Below are 12,680 nucleotides of genomic sequence, written 5' to 3'. Positions count from 1 at the left end.
TTGCGAAACAATATCGATTGTAACATTTTCAAATAATTATATATATATATAACACATATGTACACATATGTTATAATATATAAAATTGTTTATATATATATAAAACATATGTACACATATATTCGTACAAAAGGCTATAAATTATTTCTTAAAAATAAATATCTTCTTCCTTGCTTTTTTTTTTTTGCGACGATCCGATCGTTAAGAAAAAAAAAAAAAAAAGAAAAAAAAAGAAAAAACAGAAAGAAAAGAAACTTCAAATCAAGATAGATCGATTGATTATCTCTCAACAATTTACTATAATTTCAATGATCTTACATAGTACGACGATAAAGAAGATGAGAGTGGAAAAAGAAAAGAAAACAAAATGAAAGAAAAATAAACGATAAAAAGACAAAGAAGAAGAAAAAGAAAAGAGATGAACAAAAATGAAAGAGAAAAGAACGAGACGACCAGTTACAAGCTCGTTACCAAGTTTTATTATTTGAAAATGCATTTGACGATGTGTACATGGTTTAGCAATCTTGTAACTATACGACCCCGATAGATAGATATTCACATGTATACATATGTCATCCCTTAATGGTATTTTATGAAACTCAATCGGGCATTAACCCCGTTCGAAAGAAAATGCGAGAGACACTCGCATGATTCTTAGCCAAGCCTCTCTCGACTTATCCTCTCTCGACTTATCATCTCTCGTCGAGGTTCTTTTTCTTCTTTTTCTTCTTTTTCTTCTTTCTTCTTCTTCTTTCTTCTTCTTCATCTTCTTCTTCTTCTTCTTCATCTTCTTCTTCTTCTTTTTCTTATTTTTCTCATCGATCTTCTATACATACGCGAACACACACGATGTCATTCGCAAACTCGCCTTTTTCTTTCCTCGCTTACGAGGACAAAAACGAGTAAACGGATAACGCATGAACGTCGTTAATATTCCAAGAGGTACGTTTTGCTTAAGATATTCCTTTTATGCGAGGTCATAGTCAGGGAGCTGACCTCTCTGAGGCATAGTGAGTTTTACGAACGAGCCTTTTCTTCTTATTCACGTAGTTTGGCGAGAACCTTTATTTCCGAGGAATTGAATCACGTAAACATACACACGCATACATACATACATACATACATACATACATACATACATACATACATATATACATGCACGGATACACGCAGATCTCCATGAGGATCATCCAGGAATATAATTCGAAGATTCGTAACACGTGTGTTTTCTCTTTTCACTGAAAATTCCAACACCAACGCGAAACCTCACCATACGGAATAGAATTAGACGAAGCGGAAAGCTTTCCAGGCATCAAAGCGATTCGATATTGATAACGGTCTAGAAACCAAGAGAGAAAGAGAGAGAGAGAGAGAGAGAGAGAGAGAGAGAGAGAGAGAGAAAGAGAGATAGATATCACCCAGAGATCTGCATAGGATGTTATTATTTTAGGCGGTACACGACACATCGAGTCAGTCTTTGCTACGTCAAAGTCTAAACCATCTTTTTTCTTTCTCTTCTTCTTTTTTTTTTTCTTTTTTTTTTTCTTTTTGTCTTTCCTTTTTTCTCTCTTTCTCTTTATTAGCATCGTTGCACTTATTGACCTTTACTAAAGCTTCGTGCACTAACTAAGCGTAACTAACGAAAGAAAATGTCAGATATATTGGTGTTAGGACGATGCCCGTGGGAGTTATCCATATTCCCCTATTCTATCCTTTATTCTATATGTTTTGTATTTTATTCTTTTTAATTTTTTCTTCCTGTTTTTTTTTCTTTCTTTCTTTCTTTCTTTCTTTCTTTTAATAATAATCCCACAGGAATAGAAAAAGCGATTGTCATTCTCATACGAGATTCAATAACAGATGTTAGGAACAGATCTTTCTTTCTTTCTTTCTTTCTTTCTTCCTTTCTTTCTTTTTTTTCATTTCCTTCATTTTTCTCTCTTGTCAAATTATATCGTCGAACAAACAATTAATCACATTTTTTTTTTATTGCACGAACTATTAAACGGGAGAATAAAAATTAGTATCGTGAACTATGAAAATAATTGTAACGTGTCAGATTGTAGAGCAAGTCGTTCAAATTTCAACACTCAATTTAGAAAAGTATTGCAGCTAAAAGGGGGATAGAGTGAGATCAGGAGGAGTTGGGAGGAGGGGTGGGGGGTGGTATGGGAGTGGTTGGAAGAGGAGGAATAGGAAGAGAGACCTTCCAGTTTATGTGGCACTTTTATCTCCAGGGGTGCATAAAAGAATCTCAGGGAGAGGAGCTTATGAAAGCGAGCTAAGCAAACTTACGACGTTAAGAGCGTCTCTTCCGGGCCGGGTTGCTCATTTTATTTTCCCTCGGTACCTACGACACGAAAGATCGAATATAAACTTAATGCATTTTACACACACACACTTACATAGAAAGAGAGAGAGAGAGAGAGAGAGAGAGAGAGAGATAGATACACACTAGTACGTGCGCGCTTGCCCGCGAAGATTAAACCTCAAGGTCTCTCTTTCTCTTTTACACACACTCATACTCTTACGTATATACATACACCCACATATTAATACATATATATATATATATATATATATATATCTTTGCAATTTCGCTTATATATAGATTCACGGATTTTGCTGAACTTTCAATCGTAAATGCTTATTTGACAGTTACAGTCAAATAGTTTATTCGAAAATATCATGTACCGTTTATTCAGCCCTGTCTTTAATAAAATCAATGATCCGGAAAATTCGCTTGCTGTTTGATTTATATATTCAATTTATATATATATACATATATATATATATATATAATTATATATATATATATATTTATATACTTGTACATATGTATATACGTAAATACCTAGATACGATTTCAAAGGCATCGAATTATACAACATTTAGTAGTAATACGTGAAAATATCGAAATAAAAATAAAGAAGAAAAAAAAAAAAAAGAAAAAAAAAAGGAAAAGGATAACATGAGATCGACATTACTTTCTATAATTAAAGTGAAACACGAATGTTTCGTGATGAAAATACGATCAAGATATTTAATGAAACTACGTGTTTTCTACGATTAACACGTCAACACAGCTGTCAACGATCATCGCTTATTTGCTCGTACATACGTTCGTACGATCGAGTTGAGTTAAATGGGGCTAAAAGAAGAAAAGACAGGGAATTAGAAAAAAGAAGAAGAAGAAAAAAAGAAAAAAAGAAATATAATGCTTGCCGTATGTGTTAGTTAGAATTATTCGAACTATCCAGCTATCTACCTATCTGTCTGTCTGTCTGTCCGTCTGTCTGTCTTTTCGGTTCTTCGACTTTGGTGCCTATTAAAAGACCGGCACACACGACACCAACTTATGCGAGCCTTTCTAACTCTTCTAATTGTTAAACTGGCTGCGTACGATGCACGGCGCTTATCGTACACGGACATCCCGAATTCTTATCTCTATCCCGTGTCTTATCTTAATTGGTATATATACAAAGGAAAAAAAAAAAAAGAAAAGAAAGAAAAAAGAAAAGAAAAAAAAGAAAGAGGAAAAGGAAAAGAAAGAGAGGAGAAAAAGAAAAAAAGAAAACGAGAAAAGAATTATAAGCTTATGTATATAGATAGATACATATGTATGCATAGATATGTACATATCATATATATATATATATATGTATATATATATATGTATATATATATATATACATGCATATCTTACCGTTTTCCGAGCAAACATTAATTTGATTTGACGTAACTCGTTTGCCGTATAAGAATCGTTAAAACAAAGGTAATTATAACAATGTCCGATCGTATCTTTTCGCGAATGTATTCTCTATCGAATGGGCGATTGATCGATCGAATACGACAGAATATATATTTAGAAAGCATCAATCGAAGTTACGTACGTTCTATATTCTGTATGATTTCTTTCTCTCTCTCTCTCTCTATATGTATATATCTCTCTCTCTATCTCTTTATCTCTATTTTTTCTCTTTTCTATATATTTTTTTTTCTTCATCTAATCGATTAGAAAAAAAAAAAAAACTATTAAAATTTATTTTTATTGATAATTATATTTCAAACATTATTTGTTTATGATATATATATATATGTGTGTGTGTGTGTGTGTGTGTAGTTTGATAGGAAGAGAACTGGTTGTTATAAAAGAGATTGAAATTAGAGATATTGCAAAAAGGTACTCTTCTCGTTTGATACTTTATCCTTGATAAAAATGATTATCCTTGTGAACGCTTTTATACTAAGAGAAATCATTCCCTGTTATTTTCTTCCCAGAAACGCCTCTTCCTTTTGGCTATTAATCTTTATCAAAAGGAACTACCACTATTACTGCTGCTACTACTACTACTATTATTATTATTATTATTACTATTATTATTATTATTATTATTATTATTATTATTGTTAGTACCACTACTACTAAGTCGACGATAAACAGAGGCGTTTATCAAACGATCATCTCGAAGGTTTTAAGAATGAGTAAGAGGAAAAGAGAACAGAAAGGTAGATACAGAGATAGAGAGATAAAAGAGGAGAAAAATGTTCTCGTTCACGTAAACGTTCTCGATGATGACGCTTCAACGAATGGCATCTTTCTAATGGTCGACCATTAACGAGAAATTATTTTCTCCTAACGTACGAAAATAAGTTACGCGCTAAATTTGTCTGTCAATATCTTTCTTCTACGCTTTCTAAGAATAGTCGAACGTATAAGTAGACTGTTATGTTGATCGTAAAGAACGGAATGTCAAGAGTTTACGATAAGCTTGGAGAAATGTGAAAGTATGTGTATATCATATGAAATACATATATATATAAGTATATATATATATATATATATATATATATATATATATGTATTTAATTTATTCAAGCCAAACATAATATTTACGATATTCATTTCGCGCCTATCGAACTATGTATGTCACTTAGATTTGATTTTCATTTGAAACTATATATACGTATGATCGAAAACAGCTGATTTTACGTAAATCCACGATCATAATATCATAGAGTTCGTGCCATGGCACGATCTTACGTCTTTCAAGCCGAAACCTTGTGTATATGAAAAGTGTAAACAGATGAGCAGACCAGTGTGCTTACGAAAATAATGTATCCATGCAAACGACGTGTCTCGTGCTAGCTTTATATATACATATATATATATATGTTTTTATCTCTTCATTGCTCAACGAATAGATTTTTGGCGGTTTTACACGACAAACGAATTATTCCTAAAATCGCGAATTAACGACGCGCGTTATAACGAACAAGGATTGTTCGTACCTTTGCAGAGAGCTCAAGTGCGTGGAATAATTATTCTCGTACACGAGGACTTGTCTTTATTTTTTCCTTTTTTTTCTTTTCCTTTTTATTTTTTTTTTTGTTCATTCTCTTCTTCTTTTCTCTTTTCTTCTTTATTTCAGCCTGGAAAATGGTAAAACTTTTCTTTCGACTGAAATTAATGTGCGTTCGATCGATCGATCGAGAGAGAGAGAGAGAGAGAGAGAGAGAGAGAGAGAAACGAAAAAAATGAGATGAGGAAAAAAAAATTAAAAAAATAAAAGTATAAAATATAATTGTTGTTGCTCAGGAGGAAACTTCGTTTCTTCTGTTTTCTTTTTCTTTTTCTTTTTCTTTTTTTTTTGTTTTTCTTTTTTCCTCCTTTTTCTTCTTACAATCCCATTTCTAGTTAAGCGCGCTCATGTAACTTTATAACTGCGTATACACTTATAAAATATCAGTTTAATTATATCAATTCCATTGGTACTTCATATACAGTAATACTCAAGTAAGAAGAGATTTTTCACGCTCAAGTAACCTTCATCTATTTTTTTTTTCTTTTTTTCTTTTTCTTTTTTCTCTCTCTCTCTCTCTCTCTCTCTATTCCTCTTTTAGTTCCATTTCTATCGTACTTGATCCTTCATGCAACTCTTTGAAATTGTATACACAAGCAGTGTACGCATAATTTAACCGTCAAAACATTCGTTTTTATTTTATATACAAAAATAAAGTAGACAGAGAATTTATATATGCGAGTAAACTTCATTTCTTTTTTCTTCTCTTTTCTTTTCTTTTTTTCTTTTTTTTCTTCTTTCTTCTTTCTTCTTAACTCCATTTCTATCGTACTTAATTCTCATGTGACTTTGAAATTGCATACTCAAATAATATTATACGCATAATTTTACCGTCAAAACATATGTTCTTATTTGATATTCAAAAAAATAAAAAAAATAAAAAAAAAAAAAAAAGAGAAAAAAAAGAGAAGAAAGAAAACAAAACAGAAAAAAAATTGTTTACACGCGCAGCCAGACAACATCTCTTTCCTCTTTATTAACCCTATTTCTATCGTAAATCTTGTGCAACTTTGAAATTACATATTCATATAGTGTAGACATAATTCTGCCATCAAAGGATTCATTTTTACTTCATATTTGAAAATAAGTAAAAAAAAACAAAATTTTCACGTACCAAGTGGATCATTCGTCCCAGTCTTTTTTTTTTCCTTTCTTTAAGCACCATTTCTATTATCGTACTTAATCCTCGTGTAACTTAGAAATTGTATGATCGATATAATTTTTCTTCATAATTTTTTTGTCGTATTGAGAAAAAAAATTCTAGTATTTAGTTACAGGGTATTTAATTTTTTTCCTTTCTTTCCCTTTCTTTCTTTTTTTTTCTTTTTTTTTTCTGTTGAAATAGAAACAAAATTAGGTTATATAGTAGTAGGTATTAAACTTTCGTGTACTTAATCAATTCGAATGGATGGGTGAGCGCCCTAGGATCGTCAATCAATAATTATGTAACTTCCCGTAAGTTACGAAGGATGAACGTAACGTAACACGTTTGACGCGACATTGACCGCTCAATTACTTAATACCTTTAATGGCCACTTAACGAAGAATGGAAAAGAAACGAGGGTTGTTACCCGCTGTGCTTTCATCATGACCAGATCAAAAAAGGTTCATACTATGTTGAATGCTCGATACATTTTTTATATTAGTTTTTCAAAAAGATCGATAAATCGTTCGTACGATCGATTTATAAATTTCAGATCATAATATATCACGATTATGTACCTTAACGTATTAATATTTATTAAGCAATGAATATTAATGCAACAGGGAGATTAATTCCTTTTCTTTTTTCTTTTATTTTTTTTCAGATAATAAGTAGATAATACCGAGCAAGGCACGCCTCCATTATCAGTGTTTCAACTCTGAATGCTCATTAGAGAATGATTATTATTGTTATTATCATTATTATCATGTTGTTATGTACCAAAGAAGAAACATTACACAACCACACCGATATCTCAGTTATACGTATAATGTATGCGTACCTAATTGATTTTGTTCCCTTCTCTAATTGATAAGCTAATTAACGAACTAATTAAATTTCATGAATTTTTATTTCATTTTAAATGCGCTTATGCCTTGTAGAATGTAGAAATTTTTGTTTTTCTTTTTATTTTTTTTTTCTTCTTCTTTTTTTCCTTTTAATGATTAAAACGTAAGAGCCATTTCGACACGCACGAATGAAATCAAACGAAATGAAAAGAAAATGAAAAGAAAATAGAAGGAAAATAAAAAGATATGAGTTAACGATACGAAACGTCGAAATAACGAGCTCGGGGAGGGCATCTATCGTTCTAACTATTTTTTTTCTCGTTAACACGAGTATACACCTTAGTATCTCGCCGTGAAAACATAAGATATCGAATGAAAAATAATATTTTCCAATGAGATACGTGTCGAGAAAAAAGTTTCACTTTCTCGAATCTTGACAAAAAAAAAAAAAAGAAAAATAAAGAAAGAAAGAAAGAAAGAAAAAAAAACAGAAGGAAAACTAAATGAATCGAATGTTATTATATCGAGTAGATCGTGGCGCTTGCAACTTTTCCTTGACCTCGAAAATCCTACAGGAAGACTTCGAAGTCAGGGTCGTCTATTCCGCTCGTCTTCCAACCTGCTTCAGCCCCTTCTCCCCGCCCGACGACCCATCTCTTTCTCTCTCTCTCTCTCTCTCTCTCTCTTTATCTTTCTTTTTCTCTATCTCTCTCTCTACTTCTCACCCAATTGTTCTCTTTCACCTCGAATCACCTTCCCATAGACGTACAGAAATCCTTCGAGGTTCGTCACGATTGCTAATCAGTATTTCTCTTTTTATCTTTCTTTTCTTCTCTCTCTTTCTCTTTCTCTTTCTCTCTCTCTCTCTCTCTCGCTCTCTCTCTCTCTCTCATTCTTTCATTTTCCCTTCTACTTTAAGTAATTCAGTCATGACACGTACGTTGAGCACGTATGAAACAAAGTACGTAAGTATGCGTGTACCTACATTGAAGTTGCGTACGACGAAGCATACTAGCTACGTGCTTGAAAGAGGGAAAGAGAGAGAGAGAGAGAGAGAGAGAGAGAGAGAGAGAGAGAGAGAAAGACAATGCTCCATGGCTTAGTACGCGGGCGCTTTCGTGAACACGGTATTACTTTGACAGAGTAAGTAGGAGGGAGAATGGTTGGTGATTAAGCAAAGAGAAAGAGAGAGAGAGAGAGAGTGAGAGAGATATAGAATGAGTGATAAGGTGGGGGCAAAGGACGGCGGCGTGTTACACCGTTGACAATACGCCGACTCGCGAGGTGTCTTTCCTTTAATTAGACGTCATTCTTCCGACTAATGAGAACGATTTAAAGTTCACGTAAGAATTACGAATCCCATTAAGAATCCTTGTCGATCACCAAAATTGGATTTAAGTAAAAAGGATACGCAATAATAATAATCATAATAATAATAATAATAATGATAATACGAATAATAATGATAACAATAATAATGATAATAATAATAATGATGATGATAATAATGAAAATTTGTTTTCTATTTTTTTCTACATTAAAAAATCTCAATTGCCGATAAGAAATGTAATATAAATAATAGAAAATATAACGAGTTATATTATTTCGATAATATTGAAAGTTAATGTTAGAATACATAAGACGATTAGATTATCGAATAAGAGGGAGAAAAAGGAGCGGTTCATCGTAGTTGATGCTGCGTATGAGTGTGCTTACGAATGCACGCACAGACATAGATGCACATATATACATACATACATACATACATACATACATACATATATTATATATATGTGTATATATACACACACACAAATATATATATATATATATATATATATACGTATGCATGGACATATACATATACATACACAAATCTATACACATACAGAGAAAGGGAAAGGCATTTATAAAAAGGTGTACACATACACACACACACACACACACAATTAAGTTCCAAATAGGTACACCTTAGCTTAGAAGTCTCACCGTTTGATCCGATCTCCTTAATGAGAGGAATTACCGGCCGGATCCGGGCAGTTGTAACGATCTGATTAATCTTTCCATTCTTTTCTTTTTTTTCTTTCTCTTTCTCCTCCTCTTTATCTTTTTCTTCTTCTTCTTCTTCTTCTTCTTCTTCTTCTTTTTATTCTTCTTATTCTTATACCTTTTTATCTTCGTTTTCTTTTTTTTTTTTATTCTTTGATCGAAGCTACGATACTTCACTGAGCTCTTCCTCTCACGCTTCCTCTCTACTCGAATGTCTATCTATTCGATGATAATAGCCTTGTCTCTCTTCGGAGTCGTATGACCAGAACGGAGGACGACGACGCAAGAGAACGCTCCACTAACCGAACGCCTTCCAGGCGCGGTGGAAGGAACTGACGATGCGGCACCGTCTGTTGACGGGCGAGACATTCGCCTGGCTCGATACCGTCCTTTTCTCCTGCGCGCATGTGCCGTTCCAATGGCTTTGGCGCTACGTTTCACTTTTATCAAGCTCGGTCGATAAACCAGATCCCTAACAAGTTATCTCTCTCTCTCTCTCTCTCTCGCTAACACTTCTATACGTTTCGTATATATTTTATCGAATAAATAATAATATAATAGTTACATTCTTCTCTTTATATATATATATATATATAAAAGGAAAGAAAAATAATTTAGAGCAAATCAAATATATTCTTTTTTCATCATATATGCACTATATTATATTATATATAAAATCGATTAATACGAAGATTTCATTAGAAAGATATATTATCTACAATTAATACGAAAGAAATAACAGTTTTCTTTACTGTCTAAACATTTTTATTATTCGTTGGACAGAGTTATATTACCGTTCGTTGGTAATGAAGGAATCTTTTCTTTTTTTTTTAAACTCTTCGCAAAATTTCAATCGCTATCTATGAAGCTCCGTCGGTACGGTAGAACGGTACATTTTTTTTCCTGTTTTTTATTCCCTTTTTTCTTTCTTTTTTTTTTTTTCATTATATTTTAGTTTTTAATATCCAAGTGAAAAAAACAAGAGGAAGATAACAAAGGAGAAATTGAATATTTCATTGGTAACTTTCGATTACGCGATCATAAAAATTGTATGAATAATAAAACTGGGTATACTATTACACCAGGATGTTTACGATGTTATATTTCATTGATGGCTCGCCTAGAGTGCTTCCATTTTAGACGTCAGTAAAAGCCAAAATCCATTCCCTTTGGTTTCTTATGCTCTCTGACTAAGCTACCATTTCCTTTTTGCGAAAATGGATCATGTGAAGCACGAAAGGATGAAGAATCGATTTTTATCATCATCATCATCATCATCATCATCATCATCATCATCAAACAACGTCGTATCGTATGGTTTCTTTTTTAATATGTATAAGACGATATACTTCGAGTATCTTACTTGGACTCGTTCGTTTTCTATTTTAAATGCAAACTGCCGAAGCTTTTTACTCGCACTTAGATAACTCTGAAAAAAGTTTTATGAGTCTTATATCAAGAAGTAAAACTCTTTCTTTCGAAGTTCGATAATAACTTTGAAGTATTTAAGAAGATTTCTATAATCTTGATTAATTCGATCGATTAAAATTGAAATGGAAAAAGTAAATTTATATTCATCAACTATATATATATAACGATATAAATATATATACGTATGCATGTACGTATATCAAACGTAATATTAAATGAAAATTGAATTTGAACGTCTATCTAATCGATATTTTCCTTTTAAAGTAACATGATTCATTCAGAGAGAAGGTTTATTTGAATCCTACGCCTTGGGTGATATTGCAGTATACAGCTAGATATATTTTACGCACCAAAAAGCATACTAATTGCTGGCCATACCCTACGTACCACACGTACGAAATATGAAGGCGATGATATCAAATAGATGCAAATGTTCTGTATTTTTAATTCTATCGTAAACTCTTCTGATTAGGATTCTGATTGAGTATAATTAAAATGAAAAATTATCTATCAAAGAGTTATAATAGATTTAAAATTTTAATTGTTTCACATTTAATCGTTTAAATGATAAACTTGATCTTAATTTATTTTTAGTAATCACTCGATACGTAAGTTGAAATCTTTCTTTATCTTTAATAATTCCTTATAATTAAAATCTCACGAGAGCACTCAAGCGGCTAGTAAACAAACTTTCTTCTTTCCTCTCTCTCTCTCTCTCTCTCTTTTTCCTATCTGCAATATATGCACACGTGGATACATACATAAATATAAATACGTAAGTACTTACTTTCTGTTTTATTTTATTATATATTCAGCTGAAACTATAAAAGGAATAAGAGAGAAAAATAAGACGGGATATTGAGAATGAAGGATAAAAATCAAATAGACGTATAACTAAAAAAAAAAAAAAAAAAAAAAAAAAAAAAAGAAAAAGAAAAAGTCCCATAATTTCATGTAAAAAAAACAATTTAATTCGTTCAACCGGTTCCTATTCGATCTTCTCGAAATAAGAGGAAAAAAACGAGAACAACAAAATGGAAATAAAACGATTAATAATTATTATGTGTGAGCAGATTGAAAAAAAAAAAAAACAAAGAAAAAAAAACTTCCGTTCGTTTTTACTCTTTAAATTTTCTACTCTTGTTTTTTCTTTTACAAAATACAGTGGGAAACCAGTTGCAAATCGGTACACCTTACTGAGAGAGTACATCCTTGAGAGAAACGCATGAGAAGGGTTAAAAAGGATGAGGTTGTAAAGCACTCTTCTTTTTTCTTCGCATAAGTGAACACGAGGGTGCGAAAATGAAACCCTCGTCTTGAATATGCACGAACGTTTCCCTCTTCGAAGTTTCTATCTCTATTTCTATTTCTATCTCTATCTCTATTTCTATCTCTATCTCTATCTCTATCTCCATCTTTATCTTCATCTCTGTCTCTATTTCTATCTCTATTTCTCTTTCTCTGACGTGTCTTCAGTTTATCGCGTGTCTTCATCCCTTTACATTTTGTCCTTTCACCCTTAACCCTTCTTTTTCCAACTGTACTCTGTTCATCCTTTCCTTTCTCTCTCTCTCTCTCTCTCTCTCTCATTCTCTTTTGCTTGAAATTAACTAACATTCCGACATGCTTTTGATGTCGACAGAGTGGTTCTGACCAGTAGCACGATTCAATTGGTTCTACTTCCCGCGCATTCCACGTACACCTATCCAGTCTCTGTATACATACTTATAAATGCATGTATGTATATATGTATATATATATATATATGTATGTATGTATGTATGTACTCGGTATACAACTATTGAATTCTCGAATTTCTGACTTATGATTCTCTCTCTCTGTCTC

General features: G+C 32.2%; 1 protein-coding gene across 4 annotated transcripts in view; it reads right to left on the bottom strand.

Annotated features, from left to right (window-relative positions):
- LOC118444337 (1-phosphatidylinositol 4,5-bisphosphate phosphodiesterase) overlaps positions 1-9,754 on the bottom strand; it is a 17,534-nt gene extending 7,780 nt beyond the window's left edge. For 2 of the 4 annotated variants that reach the window (XM_035872511.2, XM_035872513.2), the window contains exons 1-2: positions 9,345-9,754; positions 2,296-2,350 (exon numbers count right to left, since the gene is read on the bottom strand). The gene's annotated coding sequence lies outside the window, so the exon portion shown is untranslated. Of the gene's footprint in view, positions 1-2,295; positions 2,351-3,225; positions 3,245-9,344 lie in introns of those variants that run through there. The other 2 variants (XM_085663601.1, XM_035872512.2) reach the window with 2 other exon arrangements.
- Positions 9,755-12,680: the final 2,926 nt, after the last annotated feature.

The sequence above is a fragment of the Vespa mandarinia genome, chromosome 23 (assembly GCF_050613455.1).
Source record: "Vespa mandarinia isolate Hongniang chromosome 23, ASM5061345v1, whole genome shotgun sequence".
Taxonomy (NCBI): domain Eukaryota; kingdom Metazoa; phylum Arthropoda; class Insecta; order Hymenoptera; family Vespidae; genus Vespa; species Vespa mandarinia.
This window is presented reverse-complemented; position numbering and strand designations above follow the sequence as displayed.